The sequence below is a fragment of the Hylaeus anthracinus genome, unplaced genomic scaffold, assembly GCF_026225885.1.
Source record: "Hylaeus anthracinus isolate JK02 unplaced genomic scaffold, UHH_iyHylAnth1.0_haploid 12002, whole genome shotgun sequence".
Taxonomy (NCBI): Eukaryota; Metazoa; Arthropoda; class Insecta; order Hymenoptera; family Colletidae; genus Hylaeus; species Hylaeus anthracinus.
In genome coordinates, this window is record NW_026534349.1 from 9,500,371 (window position 1) to 9,524,197 (window position 23,827).

A 23,827-nucleotide genomic window follows, 5' to 3' on the forward strand; every position below is an offset into this window, starting at 1 on the left:
GAATATGCCTACCCGCGGGATCCCGAAATATGGGCATCGACCGCTTCGAAACTTTTAATTGCCGTCGTTCGCTGTCCCGGCTTGGTAATTAAGCTCGGTCGGCGTAGCGTTTGGCCGCGTTAAATTGTGCTCCAAGATTATTTCGAGTTTCCTCGATGTTCGCACCCTCCGAGGCGGCGAAGGACTTTGTGGTTTTCGGTTTCCCATCCAGGCGACAAATCAACCGTACCTACCGGAAACACCCGGCGAAGTGAAACCAGTTAGCCGTGGACGCGGCTAAATTAACTCAACAAATGATTTAGGGAAGCCGTTCGTCGCGAGCGTTTCCAAATTCTCGACCTGCTATTACCGCTACGGCGACCCTCGTCGGCGTTTATCAATTAGTTGTTCGATGGATTACAAGATCTTGGCGAAGACTGCCGATTGCGCGTTACAGGTTTCGGAAAAGATTCGTTTGTTCTAAAAAATTGTGAACACCGATACTTTGGAATGAACAATATCTTTAGGGAAAGTGTATCATTTTTGTAAAAGGAACAAACGTTGAAATACAGTCAGTCTCGTAAATATTCCTACCCTCTATTGAAGAAATTCGTTTGGAAACATGAAGAATTCATTTAAATTCGACAAATTTCTTCAATAAGAAATAATTCATTCCCTAATCCAGATTCTATTCTTAATTGAACGATCTGCGGATAAAAAAATATTCATCCTCTAGTATCTAAACCATAAAGCATTCTTCGCCCAGTTCCGAGATAACCTCAAGTGCAGACGTTTTCAGACCTCGAGATTCCAGTGAAAGAAACAAAATCGACGCCCGACGAGTCGCGCATACGAATTCGAATACTTTTTTTTTTTTTCGAACTGTCACGCTTTCTCTCCACGCTTGCGATCGAAGGATCTCGCGATCCTGGATTCGATCACGAAAAAGTATCGGGGAAAAATAAACGCAGAAATTCGAGAGTTCAGAACGACAAGGGAGAGCCGGGCGTAAATTTTGACCAGATCCGTTTCGATGTTCGATGACACCTCAATTTCCTCGCACGTTGCATCCACGTTTCTCTAAACTGTCGATTTTCGAGCTGTCAGCATTAGGGACTGTCCCCCATCGAGAACTATGTCACGTACCTTGCCACGAGCGCGACAGCCGCGCTTCGGAATAGCAAAGCTTTCTATTTCCAAAGTGTCGTGCAATTCGCGGGGGACCTTGCGTCGAGCATCGAGACATGAGGCGACTTTGTCAACTATAGCGCGAAACGGAGTTACCATCTTTGGATTACGATAGAGTGCACTACCGAAAAGGCACTCTCCTACTCCTCGATTCACTGGGGTAATACACGGTTACATTTACGCAGATATATTTCACATTCGCGCTGTTGTATCTGTTTTTCGTTTGTCAGGAGTGTCGAGTTTTTTTTTTTTTTTCATACATCAAGGGACCAGAGAGGATGGTCTGGGATAGGTCTGTTAGTAGTTTCGATACACGTATAAAATGCTAGTAGATAGGTGCTCAATAAAATAAAAAAATGTCTGAAACAAAATTTTTATTGTCATTTCAAAAATCAAATTAAGCCGGAGATTAAAGTACGCATGCACTTTAATAAAACCTGTAATTAAGCAAGTTAGACAATTTGATTTTCTTATTTCGTTCAGTTACTTTTCTATACGAACTTTCATGTTAAAAATTCGTGAAGTTTACTCTGCAACTGTTTTTGCAAGACCGAGGTAGTTACACGCTTTGAGGGTGAAACCATTTGCATCTATATAACTTCTAAATATCAAAACATATTAATATTTAACTGTCTCGATTCCTTTTCGAGAACTTTTCCTATCACTTGGATACAGAAACTTATCTCGCCGCCAACTGAAAAGCTTTTTCCATAAGAGCGACCCAAAATCTCGATTATATCGCGCAATGAGCAATTTGGAAGAAACAACACGATGTCTGCCATGCTCCGCCTCGTAGTACGGAGCAGCGCATCTGTCGCAGCTGCGACCGAAGTAGAAAAGCTGTCTGGAACACACTAATGCTCCGCCCGAGGTGCATGCACCCCTGCTAATATGAATTCCGATGAGTAAACACGTCCGAGAGTCTCTCAACGAGCGGCCCCTAATTCGCGTGCGCTGTTTACACGCTAGGACGGTGCTTCAATTTGTTACCGGGGCGACTGACAGATAAACTTGCTGTGTTTTCTCGCGAGCTGAACAGCAATGCCAACGGAAAGAATTCCTTTCGGGTATGTTTAATTGCGTCCAGGGCTTCTGAACCAGACTTACAAGTTTAGAACAAAATGCCTCACAAGTGAACGCACTCTTTCCCGTGAAATAAAGGGTCTAGCAGGATAAGGATAGGCAATCGGTCCCGGCGTATCGATACAGCTATGCATACGACAAGGAGGCAACCAGCTTCAACAATTTTGTAATCGATATCATACAATTTTCCTTAAAAGTATTCTATTTATTATTTAACATTTTTTTATAAGCAATTAGACTGTTATAGTGAAAATATCCAGTCCCTGTCGTATGAATTTTTGATAGGTGCCACTCACAGGGTTGTTTGTAATTACCACCCACAAAAAGTAAATTATTTATTTTCTACCCTTAATAATTGCTAAGACCCTAACTGCTACACCCTTTCTTTTAGAATTACAGTCAATCCCATAAGCATCTGTAACCTCTATTCATGTATATATTTATAATGGAAAATTGTATTTGAATAAACAGAAGCCTATCGTTTAAATTAGACAAAGTTCTTCAATAGATATAGAGGATACGAATACTTATGAGACTAACGGAACGTGAAAGTGTAATTGTCTGCAATTAACGGTCCCACCCTAACATTTTGAAGTGCCAATATTAGAAATCGGACCTACTAATCCGTCAACAATCTAGAACCGTAAAAATCGAAGGCATCCCTTCCCATAAAATAAATAAATAAATTCTTTTAGATTTCTCTAAAAGCATACCCGTCAATCGCGTCGTTAATCATCCTAAACCTTAAACTACCCATACCGAATGAAACTTCAAAGTGAAACAATTTCTATCCACAAACCTACCAAGCAATTTCTATTTCAAAGACCACGAACTTCTCCAATTATATTTTTAAAGCTCCCAAATACATTGTTTGGGGCTCCGCAGCGACAAGACCATAAATTGTTCCGGTGAACACGACTTCGCGGAGCAGAGGTGGAGGGCTTCCGTCTCTGGATTCCAATAATATTCGACGTGGATAAAGCGGAAGATCGCGACGCCCCGGAGCGTTTTTCGTTAAACTTTTTCAAACGTCGTTCCCGCCCGTTATCGTCGAACAATGCTCGGAAATCGGAACCCGACGCGACGGAGCCATTGTCGTGTATCGCGGCTGATCCGATTGCGATCGGAATCCCGCGCTCTCATTCCGCTAAGCCGCGGCTTTTCACGAGCGCGGAAAAGCACCGCGTGACCCTGCCAACGCTGTGAAAATACGCGCAGCGGAAAAATCGCGGACATCGACAGTCGCGACTTTTTTGTTTTCGCGTGCTTTCGCTATCTACCGCGGCTCGTTTACCCCTGCAATGCGTAACAATGCACCAACACGAATGGTTTGCGAAAAGTAATGAAGAGAATACGAGCCAACTCGCCGAGAATGCTACTATATACTGTCAAATTTACTAAGAAATTTATAATATACGACTCTGAATTCAAACACGGAAAATTATTAGTTAACGAACTTGAATAAGTACTTATATATTTTGAAAATATAAAATAAAATTAATATTCCATTAACTTAATATTATAAATAACTCTTGTATACCTTAAATAAATATTAAATAAATTAATGGTTCCGGTCCTCCTCGGTACAAAATTGGTGATTATAAACACCTAGAGATGGAAAACTTTGTTCGCCAAATATTTATAAAGCAAGAAGAAGATGTAGTACGATAGAAAACCGAAACGCATTCACCTTTCAACGCTTTACACTTATTTTCATATTTCTCTGTTTGTGTTTACAGATAAAGTTCTGTAGGAGTCTAAACGAAAAATAAGGCACGGGGATTCGAACCCACGATCCTCGGATCCACAGTCGACCGCTTTACCTACGCGACCAATCCCGTAGCCTATGTTTCGTGTTCTTATTTGACTCCTTATTGTTGGGTATGGAAGGCGCGGATACTACAGTTCTTACACCAAAAAAGACCCGAATCGAACATTGAAACTGTTTGGAGTTCTAGGGTATGGTGCTTCTCGCTGTATGTAAGCTCCCATCGATTGAAATTCTTTCCGACCGCCTCCCACGCTCCTGGCGTCAGTTTCCCCCGACCAAGATCGCAGCAACGCATTTACTAAATTGCACCGCGTAGGGTCAATTACAAATCTGTTTGCTCAGCGATATAGCTGCAACAAAGGGCACGCGCGCCAAGACGGAGGAGCACACAATCGAAGGGGGAAAGAAATTGCGAGCGTCTATCTACGTGATTTTCTTTACAAGAGACAGTGCAATTAATTTCCTTCGAAGCAGACGTTCGCGCTGATAACGAGCGGAACGAAATTCGGACGGTATAACGAAGGGTCCGTCAGGACGAGTCCTGCGGGTGCACGTCCGCAAACAAAAGCCGGTTTAACTCAATTGTCCCCAGGGAATCTCCAGTCGAGTTCGACCGAGCTCTGGCCGATCTTTGATGCCAAGTAATTAATCGAATGAGTTCGACCAATGGAATCCAATTCGACGTCTACTCGACGCCCTTCCGCTCTGCTCTCGCGTTTCGGTGTAACGCTTGTCCTCTCGTACACCCTCGTTCGTAAATATATGGACACATATTTTACATTAAAATCACGCGACCTGAAAGTTTCGCTAAGCGACCACATTTTGAGGTCGCGATCCATAGTTTAAGAAGCCCTGGTTTAGATAGAAAAGTTCAGAAAGAATGTTCAATATATCAAAAATATTTACGACAAAATATCTATTCGCGATATTAGAGCTTACTCGCAAGCTAAACCTACACGCTCGTGCCACTGACTCTAAAGTAATCAAAATTAACGATCGAGTTGCTCCTACAAATAATGTTTCTGGAGGAAGAAGGGGATAGAGGGGTGCAAGCCACGAGTACAAGTCAGATTTTCTGTTTTCCACGTACAAGTGCTTTTTAGTCCGACCACCCCTTCATCTCGAGGCTCATCCCCTCGCCTAGACGTCGTGTCGATAATTGTGACGATTTTTACTCGACGCCAGCTTTCCGCGACCGAGGTTCCCCGTGTCTCGGAGAAAGAAATATTTCTGTCGTGCACGTAGCTCGCCCTTAACAACCGACGTCTCGACGCCATATTCCGCGTCGTCGCGACTCCCGAGACCGTGGAAAAACTTCGATGCGCTCTGGGAAAAAAAAGGCGCGAGATTAAAGGGGAGACAAAACGCTCTTTGTGCCTGCCTTTCGACGGTGTTTCCGCGCTCTTCGGGGAAGAAAAGCGCCGGCGAATTTCGCGTCTGCACGTTTTATCCGCTCGCGTCTTACCGTGTCTCCCGAGATCCGAGGAATTACTTTTCCGTGCATGTTAGAATTTTTATTATTCGCGTACAGAATACAGTCGATGGTTCTCCTCACCGGAAGACATTTCAGCTTCTCTGAGGTCGTGGCCTCGTACGTACAGTTGCTTCGGAACAATCGGAATAAAATATTCGAATAAAATCCTGATGTAACAGGTTGAAGAAAACGTGGTTGAAGGAAAGCTATGTACTTAAATGATTTGGAATTCGTACAAGAATCCGATATTATGTTACTGGATAAAATAGTATTTGTCCAACTTTGATCTACAGTCAGAAATTGCAAGTGGATACTACGATAAACCACGTGAGAGCTTGCAATTGTAAAACGATATGATATTCGTAAAAGTGAGTTTACCGAATATGATATCAATCTAAGTTCATATTGGGTTGTCCAGAAAGTTCGCGTCCACAATCTTTCCACCTTTTAAGAGATGTGTACATGTTATTTATTTTCAACCATTCCGATATATTCAGACCTGTAACATCTATCAAAAATCGACGTGGACTTTTCATACAACCCGATATTTCATAATACTACGCGGTATTCGTTTCGTACAAGCCAGAAGTTGAAACAAAGCAACCGTCAGTGAAAAATTGCGCGCATACCTGTCGACTATTCGTGATTAGATCTAACGCACGCCCGTGCGTGCAACTATTATTCGATCTGCATACCAGTGACGCGAGTTGCGGCGTGTCCCTCCCGATGCTCGATGAATATCCGATGATTCACTCGCCGAAATAGCGAACAAATTCATTGGCAAGGACACCCGACGCTGTCATAATGAGCACTTCCGTTGCGTGCTACGCACTTTCACGAGTCATTGCGCTTCGTGCACTTTGTTTTCGCGCAAATTAAATATTAACCCATTGACTGCGGGACGATTTTTACTGAAACTTCTACGTGGCGTGGAGGTCTGAATTTTAACAAAATATTAGCTTATAGGGAATGACATGATGTAACTTTTTTATACTTACGGTTTATTCATAGGACGTTTAGTTTCAGAGATAAGAATCGCAAACTGAGGAGACCTTTTTCCTGAAATCTCCCAACGAACTTCCAACGAACTTCTAAATTTTCAATTTTTATTTTCGAACTAAGAATCCTACGAATAAACTGCAAATATAACAAAGTTTCGTATCACCATCCTCTGTAAGCTGATAGTTTTTAAAAATTGATTTATCGAATACATACGCCCTTCGCAGTCAAAAGGTTAAGGGACCAAGAGATCTCGCCCAGGCCATCGTTCGATACCATCGCGTCTCGAAAATTAAAATTTGAATTACAAAACGTATATTTTCAAATGAAGTCTATTCTCTGTACGACTAGGTCACGTGGAGACAAATTTAATTTACTTAAACTTCCTTTTAAGCTACCTTCGAGCACGCGAGCGAGATCTGCGATCTTCTAAAATTATATTCAAATCGTGTCACGAGTGCTGGGATATATTTCAAGTGGATCCCAGCTTTTGAACTTTCTTCGGGCAAGCGAGCAAAAGATTCGCAGTCTCTTAAAATTGCATTCAAACAGTGGCACGAGTGTTGGTGCATATTTCAAGAGGATCCCAACTTGGAGGAATCTTTGAACTTCGTTTAACAGACCTTCGTTTTCCGATACGCAGAGGGAGAAGGCTTTCTCCTGGTTGCGTTTCACCGATAAGCCGGCTGACGTATCGCTCTCGCGGTGAAGCGCCGGCAAGAGGCGATTATTCGTGCGGAAAGAGTTTCGAGGGAGAAAGGTATTTATAATTGACGTATCGGTGATACGGGGGCCCACGGTGAAAAGAGAATTTCTACCCGGGACTTTGTGGAAACGCGTACCATAGGAGACGCATCCATTAATCAGGAAACGAGCTGTGCATCGCGCAAATACGCCAGCCGACCCCAGCTTCGCTCGGCCGTGAGTGCTAATTATCGCATTTGTATGAGAAGCAAACACCCGGGGAGTCACTTGCAACGGCCCACGCTGCTCGCCAGGCGGAAAGAAAATCTAAATTATGAAAACTGTATTTTCACGTATCGATCTATACTATCTGACAGCGAACGCAAATATCGTACCGTGAAATAATACATTTACATTTTCAAATGAACCTTGATCCTAGTTTTATCGTTCGTTTCTTGTTTTCTCTCCGTTCCACGAGTTGAGCGGCAATGAGCTGAAAGCTCGAGCTGCAGAACAGTAAGGCAGTAAGTAAACAGTAAGTCAGATTTTTGGTACCATTGTGGTTTTCAAGACATCGGTATGAACATACACAACATAGAAGACAGAAAGAGTCTAAAGTTAAAGTTATCAATATCAAGGCGGATTTTATGCATTTGTGGCGCAAACTAATATTGAAAACATACAAAAAAATTGTCACGTCTGTAGAATATATTCTATTAACATTTAACCTAACCACGACCGATTATTGTATATAAATTATATATAATTGTTTCGTGGATTATTCGATTCAGTTACACGTAAAATATTTTTGCATTTAATTGAACAAACTGTCTTTAAGGCTAGTCATTTGTTCCATCGTGGTAAAAATAAATAACAATGAACGTCGGTAGTTTTAGTGTTACTTAATATAATAATATTAATACTTTGTTTTGCATAAGTGTATGCACTCTATCGTGTTTTGTTTTAGCATGTATTTGTCACGACGTTTACATATCACCGTGCCTAAAACTCGCAGTATCGAATGGTACTGACTATTTCGTTATAGAAAATTCAAGACACGATAAACGATATATTAAACCATGAACAAGCTTCGTTTCTGTTTCCCAAACAGGGGAACATATAATATATCGGGAAGAAGGGATCGATGGACCCCACCGTGGTACGTGCTTTGTCCAAGTGAGCAGTTATCAGAAAAGTTTGGGAGACATCGGTCCAAGAGAGATGTCTCTATGGGCGGATAGCCGGGAAACAATTTACTCGGGAAAATGTTCGGCGAATGCGTCGAAGAAGACACCGGTGAAGGACGGCACACGGCATTAATAACCGTATCGAGGGAAAGCGGAAGAAGGGTCGGTGGCCGATTTACTTCGCCGCGTTCCCCATCCGTCAGGAGCACGTTGATTCGATTAGATCTAGCCACCAAAGAAACTGCCGAGTGGAAACTCAAAGGGGGACACGTTCCCGATTCGCCGACGCACGGTAACCGATCGAACCCAATCCCGGGTTAACCCTTTGATTAGCGTCGCCATTGAGATCGCGGAAAATTCGTTTCCATAAAATTTTAATTAGCGAAACCGATACTCCGCGGCGTAACCTCCTCGTCCATTGCGAACGGCGCTTCGGGTCGGATTAAATCTCACCGCTATTAAATCGAACAGGTAAATGGAACGCGAGGGTAAATACGACTGGGTATGTGGTCGCCATATGTTTCAACGTCTACATGGATCCACAATTCCACTAATCGATCGCGCTGTGTGGAACGAACCCAGGAAACGAGCGAAACGATTCTGACCAAAAATTATCCTAAACGCAAATGTTACAATTACTCGAGGTAATAATTGATATTTAAGCACAGCGCGTACGATTACATCTTTGCAGATAGACGAACTAGGAGCAGACAAATTTATCGATAAAATTAATTCTCTAAATTGAGCTGTTTATTGGACAAATCGATTAACTCCATTAAACAAACAGTTGAGAAATGCGATCGAATTCAATGGCCAAAAAAATGTTGTCGTTTAATGGTGTTAATTAAACTTTATTACTCAGGAAAATTATTATAAATATAAATAGTTATGACTATACCAAGTGCTTTGACGCTTAAATTTCAGACTTTTCAAAAAGTGGAGATAATCGATTTACGCGGTGAACAGCTTAATATTTGACAAGTGTCTGTGGAAAGAAATTTGAAATATCCGCGTCAAAATGACTGGCTCGGAAGGTTCGTGTCGACCATTGTTCTCGATATAAAATTGTATCACAACACACGTAACGTAAATAAATCCTAGTAAACTTCTGAATAATACGACTGTTATCGATCTTTAAAATAATAATTACATCAAGAATACTCTAAAAATCAACATACCAACGATCGATTTCCTCGCAACACATGTAAGTCTGGATGTATTTTAAATACGTTTCACGCGATTTGGAATCGTCTGGAAATGTAACTGGAAGAGTGCAGACCAAGCCAAGCGTTTCGAAGATAGGAATGAACGCGAGTTGCACTTTTGCGAACGCTTGCTAGCGTCGCAAATCTTTCGGCAATATTCGTGACAGGGGCGCGGAACAATACAGGACGCGTAGCCGCGCAGGATTCGCATATCGCGACATATAAACTGCGAGTGTCGCTATAAAATGTGTCGGTGCGCCCTCCCCATGGACGGAGGGTCGCAGGAACGGCCACGTTTTCGCGCACAATATCAGTATTTTCCCTGGTGCGCGTTCGCGAAGGCAATTTGCTCGGCGGGCGATGCGCCAGCGGTTGGTCATTTTCCGAATTAATTTTCCAGAAAATAGACAAAGAATGTCGCGGAGTTGGTGCGTCCGCGGCGACTATTAATTAACCGTGACGCTAGCTGCCAGGTACGGGCTCCATTTCCTTACTCGATCAAAAACGGCGAAACGAATTAGCCGACATTACCAACGTCTTGCGGTTATTACATTCTCCGTGACCTATCGTTCGTGTGGATATACGTGTGTTTAGGAACGATTTATACTTCTGCCAAGGCATATCTCGCGTTTATGGCTTGACTGTTATGTTCTTTTGTTGTCGCTGCTAAACAATTTTCTATGACGGTGTGCTGGTTAGCTCTATTATTATTTTTCTGGGAGAAATATGTCACATATAAGTCGTTCATTGCACAAATCGATAAACTCGACCTTTTGAAAAATCTTAAATTTAAGTGTCGAAGCACTTGGTATAGTCATAACTTTTTAAATTTATAATAACATTCCTGAATAATAAAGATTAACAGGATTAAACGATAACATTTTGTTGGACATTGAATAATAAATAATTTATTTCAGGAATCACTTTGATCGGATTTTTAATCGATTTGTGTAATGAGTAATATTGTGTAATATTGTTTTTATACTGTGATACTTCCCCAACTCGAAGGACCTATAGAAGGAAACAGGAAGCAGGTCTTCCATGTAGTTGTATTTTCACCAAAGTAATCAATAGTTATAATTTTTATTTTTAATAATTGTGGAAACCTTTACTTCGAATAAACAACCTTATCTATATAAGTTGTGAAGTTTATTTAAACGTGAAAACGTATGTACTCTGAACGGAAAGGCCTGCGCGAGACATATCGGGTCAGACATCATAGTCAGACTTCCACATTCTACTTACTGGTAATACCGCATTCCCCTTAATGAGAGACTGTCCTTTCTCCCTGCGGTGCTTTTGTATTATTTTTGCCTCATCGTTAAGAAATGACAGCGTGCATTACACGGAGCGATTCCAGAAACTGGGACAAGCTATAAGTATTTTCCAAGGGAAAGTACAAAAAATATCTGAACCCGCGACGGGGCCTACCTCTCGACGAGCAATTTTTCTTACCGGTGCTAACGATACCTTGGTTGCTTTTTATTTTAATATTTCGTGTTGGGAAATTACTTCATTTCAGCAGACTAAACTGTCCACCCTAATAGAGTTAACCGATGAAGATGACTTTAATTACAAAACCATCCTAATCAAACACACAGATCCTACCCAAACACATCGAAATCCGATTTATCGAGACCTACGATCAAGTGCACGCACATCCGACCAGTTCTCAAAGATGAATCTCGATACAACAAATTTGAATACAAACTATGTCCAACCTATCTCCTAAGTTATCCTCTGCTCCTCTCTATCGCGTAACGTAGAACAACGAATTTCTGAGTCTCGATACAACAATCTTGAATGTAAACTATGTCTAAGCTATCTCCTAAGTTACCCTTTGCTCTTTATCACGCAAGGTAGAACAACGAATTTCTATAATATACAGTCAGTTCCATAAGTATTCATACCCTTTATATTTAATGGAAAAAAATAAATAAAATACTGGTAGCTAGTTTTGGCCTCGGCGCCCTCCCTTAAAGAAAATAGATTTAAAACTACGTTTTATTAGTGATATGCATGAATTTTTTTAGCAAAAAAGAAATGTATATAATTTAACGAAACTTTGAGAACATTGTATACATATATTCAAGTAAATATTGTAATTTTTCGGAAGTATTTCCTCGGAAAATATGGAAGATATTAGCCACCCTTCGATGGTCACCATCAAACGTAGCTGTTTTGCGTACATTCATTCTGAAGGCCACAGTTTTCATATGAAATCCCCTTAAATGACAGACTCCGTGTTCCCAAATCAATTTTCCATTATAAATCTGTACATGAATGAATTTCACACACGTATACATTTACGATTACAAATTGATTTAGAAATATGGAGCATTCATTTAAATTAAACAAATATCTTCCATAATTATAGAGGACACGAATACTTATAGGACTGACGGAATTTCCAATGCCTTTTTGCACAACGAAATCACCCTCTTTGCGATTCTACTATAATTCGAACACTCCGGCCAAACTGTGCCCCATTATTTACGTAGGAACGCGTACCCGCGACGCGCGCGCAGCATCTTGGATCGAAAAAGGTGCGCAAGCTCTTGGAACAATCATGGCAGCCCAAATTCTATTTCCCGGGTATAGGAAGCAGCAAGTTCGAGGCTCGAGCGCAAAGTTTAAACGCAATATTCACCGACAGCCTCCTCTCGCGAACGAAATTGGCTCGTCCCGGCTTCAACTACTCAAACAGCCAATCGAGTCTCGCGTTCGTCGAACGGTTTCGATTTGAGAAATGCGCTGGTCGATAACAAATAGCGATTTCGTTACTAAGCCCAACTTTTCATCGAGTAGGGCGATGCACGAGATACATGTACTGCGCGGAGACGAAAAGTTGGCCAGCGAGTCTGATTGGTAATGGTATAATCTATGAGATTACATTGTTACCAATCAGACCCGCTGGCCAACTTCTCGTGTCCACGAAGCGGTCGTCGCGGAACCATGACACGTTCCTGAGAGTGATATATCTTATTATCTGATGAATCGAACCACGAGGCCGGACCAGAAAAATCTTTGCGGCCAGAGACTGGAATCCGCAGCGTCGAGACGCGCGCAGCTCGCGAGTCGAAATGGGCCGAATCTTATTCGAATTAGGGGAGGAAAAGCGTGTTATACATTTTTCATGAAATATCCGATAAAAGCTAAAACCCGTAGTTGTTTATGCTAGCGACTCGTAGAAGGTAGAATCGAGGGCTTCTAGAATATCTTCTACGCTATGTAAAATACAGAAAACCGTGTATACCGAGTTTCGAGAGTATTAATTCTGTTATTTATCCGTATTCGTTCGAGCTATAAATGCAAACGAGGAAACTTTCTGTAAAGGAAAGGAGCGTTCGCGATTCAATGGTTCCTTCGAAACCGAAAGAAACTCAAGGAATTCTCCGCATCGAAAGCAGGTTTCAACGCTTCGCGAAAATTGAATAGAACGGGGGACGAGTGTCCGTCCGACACTTTTGGCGATTCATTTCCGGTGACGCGACACCGTCGACTGCAAACTGGGACAGTGGTCCAAGTGGATCTTACCGGAGATAAAGAAGGGCCACTTAACCTCCAGTTAACGAAAAAGCTTCTCAAACGTGTCGCATCCTTGACACCATAGACGCCCTCGTATTATTATCCCTCTTTGTTTTCCTGGCATTCGAGATCACGGGGTCGACACAACGCGATTCATGCCGTATTTTTTCGAAATCCTTTTTGTACACAATTCGCGACAAGATGGCGTACGCAATAATTTTGTTCGTTAAGTGGTTAGAAAGAGGCTCCGTATAACCGTACACCCCTGACCATAAATATGTGGACATCCGCCAACTTCCATGAATATTTAATATACACCGTAAATTATTATTCTAAAATGTGTACTGTATACTAGTATTATTACTGCAAACTAAATACAGAAACATAAATGATATTTACTGATACATTCGTAACATTTTTTAGATGCTTATTTAAGGAATCGCGCAAGTACTTATGAACGGGGGTGTATAAGTAAAGTCAGAAATATTCAGCCTATGATACGAAGGTGTAATTGCATTTCGACTGTCTAGAGTTACGTTCAGAATTATTGATATGAATTCTTTGCACTCGAACTTTTTTAAAGTATAAGGTCGTGTAACTCTAAGCAAATCTAACTCTAAACAAGCAAAAATTATATTGGCTCCATGCCACGATTAAAAAGATATTCAATTACCTTCTGAACGTATCGATACCATCGAAGGTAGTGCTAACCTCGGCGATTCTCGACCGTTAGAGAAAATCCAATGCGCTTACTTACCTGAAACAAAAAGATATACAAATTAAATACAAATCTCGTTGGTATACTTTGGTAGATATTCAAAAATTGTGTATTACAGTCCTCGCCGGGTCAAACGTATACGATGGCTAAATATTAATGTATAAATGTGTTTACCCAGACCTAATCTATTCAAAGCCAAAATGCCTTTTGCGATCGAGACATTTTTCTATAGAATCGAATCCAGTCCATTCTTATAATAAATTTCTGTATAATCAAAAAGTTATAAGTTAAAGATATAAGTAAAATTGAAATTGTACGTTCAAAAAAAAACCCTTTAAAATTACATACGCCGCCCTGGATGCGCCACTCGAGCGCAAAGGGTTAATTTCATACTAACCCACTTCAACACTTGAACGCCCTACGTTTGACCTAAAGAAGCCCATCGAACGTCAAATTTTCCCCGTCTTTCTCGAAAAGTTGTCCACCGCGAGGAGGTAAGAAATTTCCGAGCTGATATTTGCCCGCTCGGAATCGATAAAGCGTGGCTTCCGGGAAAACGAGGATCGCGCGGTTATTTTTAGAGGAAACAGCTGTCTGCGAAAACACCGGGGAACGGCGTATCTCGGCGTTCGCCGAGAGATCGCGGATCGATCGCGACAAGATAAAACTGTGCTCCAGGAGACAGTGGAACGAGAGGTTTTCGAGAGCACGTCGGGGAGGAAGGAGTGAGTAATTGGAGAGGGCGCACGAGCGGGTAACTTTACGAAATTCGAGCGTAGAGCGGGAAAGAAGGGGGTCCTGGAGAACGGTTCCGCCATAAATCAAACGACCCTCTTCAATTTCGCAGAGGTAGCGGGCACGGTGCGTCTCCTCCCTCGAGTCCAAGTGTTTCCCGTTTTTTTTTCACGGGACGGCCTTGGTCGCGCGGGCTCCCTAAAATCGGCAGAGCTGCAAGCTCGACGATGGGTCGATAAAGGTGGCTGCCCCGAGCCGCCAGACATTATTCGGATTCCGCGAATGCCGCCCACGGATCTCGATTAAATTAACCCGACGCTATTACGCGGCGAAATCGAACGCGTGCCACGAACGATCGGCCAAAAATCGAACTCGGAGTTCGTTCGATGCTTGTACGAACGATTTCATTGCATTATGTATTTTAAGGGTTGATGATGTTCGTGCTTGACCTCAATGATAAGGAAAGAAGGGATTGGAGAATCTGTCTCGTTCCATCGAGTAGCGATGAGAGAGCTAGGTCAAGGAAAAAATATTCTATGGCCGATGTATTACCATCGGGATAATTCCGCCACGGGGAGCTGTAGTGGAAAAGCTTTTATTCAGTAAAAATCTGACACTACCCCCAACAACATCTGGGGGGTGTCTTTTAGAAGATTTTCCCCTCCACCACGGTAATAAAGAAACAAAGGCAAGGAAAGAATGGAAACACAGTTCATGGTCTTCAGACATGAAGTGTAATAAGTAGTATAACCCTATGCACTCGAAGTACTGCTTGGTAACATTGATAAACTTGGCATTATACTGAAAACTTGACTCTTTAGCGCATCAATAATATATTGCACCAAAGATCGAACTGCTGGTGCTCGCAAGAAGAACGCAAGGCCTTCGAGTCACCAATTTCTTTCGAACTTTAGTCAGATTTCAGTTTCGCAAGTGCTTTCATGTTCGATTGACCTCGGCATTTCCTCATTTGCAAACAAACTAAAAATGTCCAAGCTGCTGTACCCTTCAGCCAAGTAATTCAGGCTATTTCAACCCTAACGACGAGGGGGTTGCAGACGGTCACGCGCACGTAACCATGCATCAGAGCCGCAGTACCGTCGATTCGAATCCCGCGCGCATGCTTTGGCACAAGTTATTTTAATACGGATCTGTCCGTGTGTGTGCAGAGAACGAGGGAAATTAATGTATTAATATAGAGTGCAAAAGTGCTACCGGAGCCGAGTTTATATCGCTATTGCGCGAATCCCACGTGAACCGGACTATCTCCCGAGGTTTATTGTTGCCCGAATGTGGAGTGCGAATCGATGCCAAACTCGTGAAATTATATCGTTAGCCCCCACCTCGAACGAAGCCTCAAGTTTCGAGTGCCGAAACACTTTTCTTAACCTTGGAATAAATCAATCTTCGGTGTACAGCGATCGAGATTAAAAGGTTGGTAAAAGTAAAAGCTGCGTTGGAAGAACATCGATCTACTTGCTCGCGCACGCAACTTTGGTCGACCCTTCGTTCTTTATCATTTTTCGCGATACGAATCACGAGTTATCAAACGAATGATTGATGGGTGAATTATGAGCGAGTTTAAGCCATTCACTGTTGGGCTTTAGAACGTTTTGCTCTGGGAGCTAGAATAATATTTAAGTGCTGATATAATACGTAGTAATAAAGAGTAGTCAGCAGTGAATGATTAAAATGAAGAAATTTAAAATTTCTATAAAATTCGGAAATGAGAATGTTAGAAATTTGTTAAGACTTAGGTATTATTTTAAATTTTATAACATTACATTTATTTATCCCTTTAAAGGAATCTACATTTCTTCCGAAAATATGTACGTAGCACATCAAATGAACAGGCACATTACTTAGTAATATATACGGAGCCAATTATAGAACCGCTAGTTTGCGAATAGTATAAATATTTTAATTACCAATTGCCGTTTGCAACCCGCAAGAAATAACCGTCTGGCGCGCCTGAAATCAAACAATTAATTTTCCAATTGGAATTGAAATCCAGCCTGGCGATTGCAATTACAGTTAATTGCGATTAATTTTTCAACTGATCGTGCGAGCGATTAAAAACGTAATTGATTAATGCCCGACACTGGTTCCCAGCCGTGTTCCGCGAATTGGAACATAAATCGAACGATACGAGACGTATCTACCCGCCGCTGCATTCCCGGCCTCGTTCGTTATCGATGTACGATGACCGCGGCAACACGCGAGCCACCGTATCGATTGCCACCTTCCGCGAATTCGAGTCAGTCTCGTTTTCACAGGTGGTTGCGACGAGATTAAAGGTGAGTGAGGTCTTAATACCCGACACCGTCGAAATGATTTTATGGAAATACACCTGTACGTGCGAGCAGAATTCACCCCCTTCAATCACAGTGTGTATATACAATTTCGAGCAATTTATAGAGTTATTGGTGATACACTTGTGATTATGGTCATCATCCAACCCTTTACATTTCGAAATATTCTCCAGCTCTGTCTTCAGCTCTTAATACTTTAATAGTAATACAGTATTGTCTCGCCGGTCACGAGCGAGTTGCTTATTTCGAGGTATGCTATTCGGCTTGGCTTTGTTCCGTAGATGTACCAAAATCAACTACAAATCTCTGGTTCGTGATAACAAAAGTGCGCGTTGTTCCGAAATATCCTACCAAGTCCCTCACACTTTTAGGGAGCACGCAAGGAACATTTTTCACTAATTTCGTTTTTCCAGGACGCGTAATCTTTTGCACGGAAAGGCCAGCCAGAAGGTTAACGCGAGGGGGTCGGAATAAATTTACGGGCCAACGTTAGAAATACAGTAAGCCCGGGATAATTTTGCGCCGTAGTATTTCGTGGACAATCCCGTCGAATCTCGCGGCCAAGCCGCGCCGGGAGAAATGAAATTTTTAATCTCGCGAGTGTGCCGCGTTGTAAACTGCCGCGAATGCAACGCGTCCGAAGGGAGAACGACGTTAATGAAAATCCACCTGGTCGTTATAAATAAGAAAATTTCTCTCGCACCGTTGAACGAACGGGCTCCGCTCGATCCTGGCTAATTACGTTTTAATCCGACTAGTGGCTCGCTTTCTTCCGAGGAAAAATGCTGAGAGATCAAAAGGGAGGGAAAAAACAAAGCGGAACAACGGAAATGACCGGATGCCGGGAGCTGGATAGTGCTGTACTTCATATACAGGGTGAGGCAGCTGAACTGTGAACTGTGTTCGTAAACGTGCACACGGGATACGAACCCCGCTGATACGTTGCGTGATACTTAAGTAAAGACTTAGGGGGAGGAAATAGGTTTAGGACTACGTTTTTTTAGTGATTTGCATGAATTTTTTCATCAAGAAAGTAACGTATATTATTTAATGAAACCTTGAGAACATTTTTTATATATATTCAAGTAAATAGTGTAACTTTTTGAAAGTATTTCGGAGGCCAGCATCGAACGTAGCTTTCATTCATATAAAAGGAAGACATGTCTTTAAAGTAAATTTAAATCCCCAACGATTTCAGATGAAAACTGAAAACTGAAAAGTTTCGGAGAGCCTACTTAACTTTTTTTGTGTAAATTTTAATAAGCCTTGATCGGTTATCAAAATAAAAAAAGAAGCTCGTAAGAAGATGTAATACACACGCGTGTGCGCTTAATTATAATTACGAATTATAATTACGAATGCATCGCGAATTACACGAATCCAAGCAAATGCAATCGGACTACAAAAGACTATACAAAAAATAGACACAAAGAATCACGAGTAACCGTATCTGCATTGTTCGAGAGCCGACTGCATACACACGAATCCCGCATCAAAACTATGAGAATTAGTTCCGCTATTTTTGTTGCTCGCTTGAGTGGACTAGTACACCAGCGTGTAATCCACAAACGGCAGGAGCTCATGTGCGACGGCGCGCATCGAGCCTCGTACTAACATCACGGATTATTAAGTTCGAGGTATTGCTCAAAGTAGCCGCCGCGCCGAATTCTGCGGCGACATGCGTCTTTTCGAGCTGGAGATGGGAGGCTAAATTCCTATCTTGATACAAATATCGAGTAAAGGTAAAAAAAAACCAACAGCTGCTCATCCGGTTGGTCGTTGAATGAAAATTCACTGCTTTTCATTAACTGTGTTTATAAAGGACTATGGTTTAGCCTCGTAAGGATTAGATTCACGTAAAGTATACTTTTATCCGGCAGTCTACTTTCATTATTTTTGTATATGTTAATCTTTGAGTAATTTCAACTTTTACTATCACAGGCATAAAAGTTAGAAGGGAGAAAAGGAAACGAAAGAGTTACAAACATCCTGAGTTCCACGACTGTATACAACAGGAACGAGAAGTGAATCGAGGGAAAGATGGTCGTTGCCTAGTACTGGAAAAGCGACATAAAAGTGAGGGTTCCAAAGAAGCCTACAAAACATTAATTCTAAATGATAGCTTCTGTGAACCAGCAAGATTATCATCCCCCGGATAGATAAACCGCTCAGCGGAAGAAACCTGAATAAATCTCTCTAACTTGGTTTCATTCGTCGAATAGAATGTTTGCTCATCTCCAACCGAAAGAAGAACCTTCCTCCGTCCGTTTCTCATTACGAGATTTGTAAACGTTTCCAGGAGGAATATCGAGGCCGACGGACTCTTCCGCCGAGTCGAGTACTTTTCCTTTTACAAGTTCGGTCGCGATTAATCCGGCGTTGTCGCAAAGACGGGGTAATCGAGCACGATCGAACACAGTCGACGAAAAGCGAAACAGGAAGGCGGAAATGGGTGAGGTACGATCTCGCGGTCGGATTATTAAATTTAATACGGCCAATTACTCGAGGCGAACGTGTCAACCGCGAAAGCTAATAGCCGCGGGCGATGGAGTCGTAAGGACCTCGAAACCGCGCGTGCTATGTCTTTCGCGTATAGGCGACCGTTCTAACGACGCCGTTAAATCAGACGGTCGAGTCATTATTAACTGAGGACAGATCTAACGGCCGACCGCGACAAGCTATGCACCGAGAATACGCGCCGACGACGCGCCCACGAGACTCGCCGCACCCGACGGTTATTATACACCTTGTTACATTTTTCATCGAGAAAGATAATGCTAATGCTGACGGTGACCGGGAGAATCTCACACGCGAGAGAATAGCAACAGAATTCAACCGCGTTAGAATTTCTGATTAGATTGAAATGTGACTAGCGAAAAGAATACAATTTTGTTTAGTATCATTGGTATGTATCTTATCTGCTCGACGATGGCTACAATATAGATGTTACAGCGTAATTTATGGGATAGCACAAATGAATAGAATTCTAGCCTGACCCAAACCTGGACTTTGCTATAACATTCATGAATTCCGATGATGGCCTTAAAAGTTGGCATGGCCAACTGTTTTGCCCCCGGGTCGGATTGGAAAAATGAATATTTTACCTATCCTATCGGGCACAGATGAGTATGAAAGCTGTAAGTCCTTATAAGGGAATGTTTTATAAAAAAAAATATATCTTTTATAAAAAGAAGTGTCGAGAATTCATTCGATTAATTACTAGAAGTTGAGTGCTAATATTAAAAAATTGTTCGCGCAAACTGTCGAAACGTAATTCAATAATACACTGAATGTAGCGCTGAATGCTTCCAACTACGACGTATCAAATAACCCACTCAAAATATGATAATGATAAGACTTTCCCAAATAATTCAGCAATCAGGCGGTTATAGAAAAAAAAAGAGATTCTCTATTTCCGATTGATTAAATAATTTCGCAATAGTCTCGATTTTCATATTTCACCAAACTACTCCATATATATCCGCGTTCCCAAAGATTTCCACGGCGCGCTCGCTCAGCGAGAAATTAAAAGAATGCAACCAGCTCGAACGGCGAAGAATTACCATAGCGAGACGCGAGCGACTCGGATGAGCGCGCTAGGGGTAGTTCGCTAGAAAATCGATAGCCAAGTATGTGTGTTAGTATTACATATTTGAGGCGGGTAGCCGTGCATTCCCGGGTGTCACTCCTACACGTTTTCCGCCGTTGTGGCGCGTTCGAGCTAGTCGCGTTAAAAGGGGCATTCCGCGCGACTGGACAGAGCCAAGCGACTCCCTGGGCTCAGGTAACGTTCGAAACGCCGTCGCGTTGCGACGATATCGCACGGAATTCGTGACCCTCCGACGCCCACCAAACGAACATCCTCGTTTCCCCGTGTTTGTTTCAAACGAACGGTGAAACGCGATGGAAAAGTCGTTTTCGCGAGGGAAACTCGTCGATTCGAAAGCTCGAATAATCAGATATTCGCAGACACGTATCGGGTAATGTATTCGAACACGCTCTTTAACCTCTTCACGCCCTTGGACACATACGTGGACGTTTGGTTTTTTATAATTATGATTACTGTCAATAATAAAAAGAAGAAAAATTTGATAATAAGAAGAGGTTAAATGAAAGAATAATGTCGACACTCTAATTCCGTTCTTTTGAACATCTTTCTATCCTAACTGTAACCCTTTGCACTTGGGTCTCCCCTATGAAAAGACGTCATAAGTCTAACAAATTTTATTAGTGACACTACTGCAAACATAAATCATTTTAAAAGAATTTATCATCGAGTCTAATAATATCACAAAAGACACGTTTCCAAAGTCAGGCCATTTTATGTAATGCCATTCCTGCTCGCACGTTTTGTAACGAGATGGGGCAGAGTACAAAGGGTTTTTAATCCAATATACTATGAACGGGGCGATGACACTATTTCTATCGACGGTTAGTCGAGGCAGGTTACATGAGAAGGAATTATGATTGACAGGGAAAGTTCGAGTCGACGATGTAGGTGGTCGTTAGAGACTTGCTCCTTTTGCGTCGATGAGTCGCGGATTTCTTGAATGACAGATGATCAGGGGTTTACGATGGCGCCTGTAGAGACTCGGGACGACATTTCACGTTATATTATGCAAGTTTCTAGAGAAGTTGGACACTTTTTAAGAAAAGTGAAAAGCCAAAGTTAACTCTAACGCCAAAGACCATGTGGCATTTTAGCAACGCGTGGAAGTTAGAAAATCTGGTGATCGAGGCCAAAGCTAACTCTAACGCCAAAGACCATGCGACATTATAGCAACGCGTAAAAGTTGGAAAATCCGACTCGAAACTCCACGCACACTGTGTATTGTTTTTCATGGAATTTGGAGAGTCTCGGAATTCCACGAACATGAGGTCCAGTGAATCTTGCGCAAAAAAAAAGGTAAAGAAAATTTGAAACGAGAACGTAAACACAGGACGTAATGCCAGCGGGGTGCCATGTTCGACCGAAGGAAGTGTCCTACGCGGATTTATGCCGTTCAGGGAGTAATTGGATCGGTCGTGTTTACAAGATCGCATTACGTAAACCTTCCGTTATTCCGGTAAGGCCTATAACGTCGCGTCCGAACTCTATTTACGCGTCCCTTTCCTCCCGGCCTGTCGCCGTAAAAACGTTTCTTCGCCGCGCAACACGTAGCCCCACCCAGGAAACTGATAAACAAGAGGTCACTCTATCCCCATGATTTCAAGAGATCGAAGGACGCCGTTAGTATAAAACGGAGTAAATTTATTACAATTTTCCGAATTTTCCATCGACATGATTCACTTCTGATCCACGAGGAACAAGATTTAGCAATAGGCTGCTTTCAAATTCAAGCAAATCTATTTCTATGTCAATTATCAGCAAAGTTTTTAAGTTTTTCCGAAGGAAAGTATTGCCTAATAACCCATAAACATGCCTAGTATTTAATTCAGTAATTACCTAAGTCGACAAAATTCCATTTCGTTCGGCCTACAAGAGTATCTGCCCGTAACTCGCACCTTCGAAAAAGCGCTATTAACATTTCAATGGCCGCTGCTAACGTAGACGTAACCCACCGCGTTAACGAGATCATATTGTCTCTTTGTCGAGAAACAGTCGGTTACGAAGAACTAAATTTAACAATTTTCGCCGAGCAGTGGCGAGTAACGGGGCGCGATCAAGGAGTTAACATGACAGTAATTTGTATCAAAATCACAAAGCGAGCCTGACGAACGCGTCTCGCCAATTCCCTAGCAAATTCTGAAACCGATTTCGCGTAATCCACCCGCGCAAGCGTTGCCAAAAGAACTCGTTACGCGAATCAACGAACGTATGCATTGCTCTTACACGCGACAGAGTGACGTAACCGTACCTACTTCTTTAATTTTATTTATTTAACGGTTGCACACTCTTTGGTGGAATGATAATTAACAGACAAACGAAGGAAACACTTGCGTTCTAAGAAACAAGGTGAGACATCGAGAATGACGTGTTCCTTTTTGTCTCGATCATCGTTAGAATCTACAAGAGAAACGCTTGTATCGTCAAACTTGGATGGGTTTGTCGATTTATACAGTTGGAGTTATCGTAGATTGAACGATACGTCTCAATGACAAATACGGAACGATTTCTCCTTCGCTTGTTGATAAGTTTGAGACTGCCTATTCTTTTAACGACTTAATACTCGTTAAAAAGCACCATTTGTTTACTATAAAGATACGAGCGCTACAATAATAGTGGGTCTTTATCTTTACGAGATTGTTAGAATTGTTTCTATATTCTGGAAACACGTATCTCTAAAGGGGATTTGTAGAGCCAGCAGTAACGTTGCGTAACAAAAATATTTGTTTCTGGAATTTGTTTTACTTGAGGAAATCGAGAAGAGAGGCATTTTTACCTTCACCTAGCGTTAGACGTTTAGGTTACACGGAGCATCAAATCGATTAATTTATTCTGATGTGTCCGTTTTAGTAGACGTATATTAATAATGATAGACAAATGAACAATATTCGATATTAAGAGCTTCTTTCGAAGCATATTTCGTCACCAATATCCGTGGTATGATGTAAACGGGCAAATCTAATTGAAAGGAATTGCTAGCCAAAGAGCGAGCGGATTACGGCGAAGCCTAGGAGCGTTCTCCTCGAAGGTCGCCTTCATTTTGCTCGGACGAACGCGATTTCACGGTCGATCGAGTTCCGATGGTCAACGCTCATACGTTCATTAGCGGTCGAAACGAGCAGCGAGAGGTATGCCAGCGTTCTAAGGTTCGGGAAAAGGGGAAACGAAAGCGCGGAATGTCTCGCCTACTGATCAAATTTCCGTTAGGGATACTCGCACTTGAATCACCTCTACCAATATTTACGTTTCTTTAGCTCGAGCGACTGCCTGCCGCGAAAACAATATTTTCCAACGAGTTCAAACTTTCAACCAGTACTTCAAAAAACTTTTATATTTCTCATCGTATCGTATCCAATT

At 42.0% G+C, this 23,827-nt stretch overlaps 1 protein-coding gene across 6 annotated transcripts in view; it reads right to left on the reverse strand.

The window, feature by feature from the left end:
• Nucleotides 1–23,827, reverse strand: part of LOC128892114 (stress-activated protein kinase JNK) — a 123,564-nt gene that overhangs the window by 71,439 nt on the left and 28,298 nt on the right. The window lies entirely within an intron of this gene.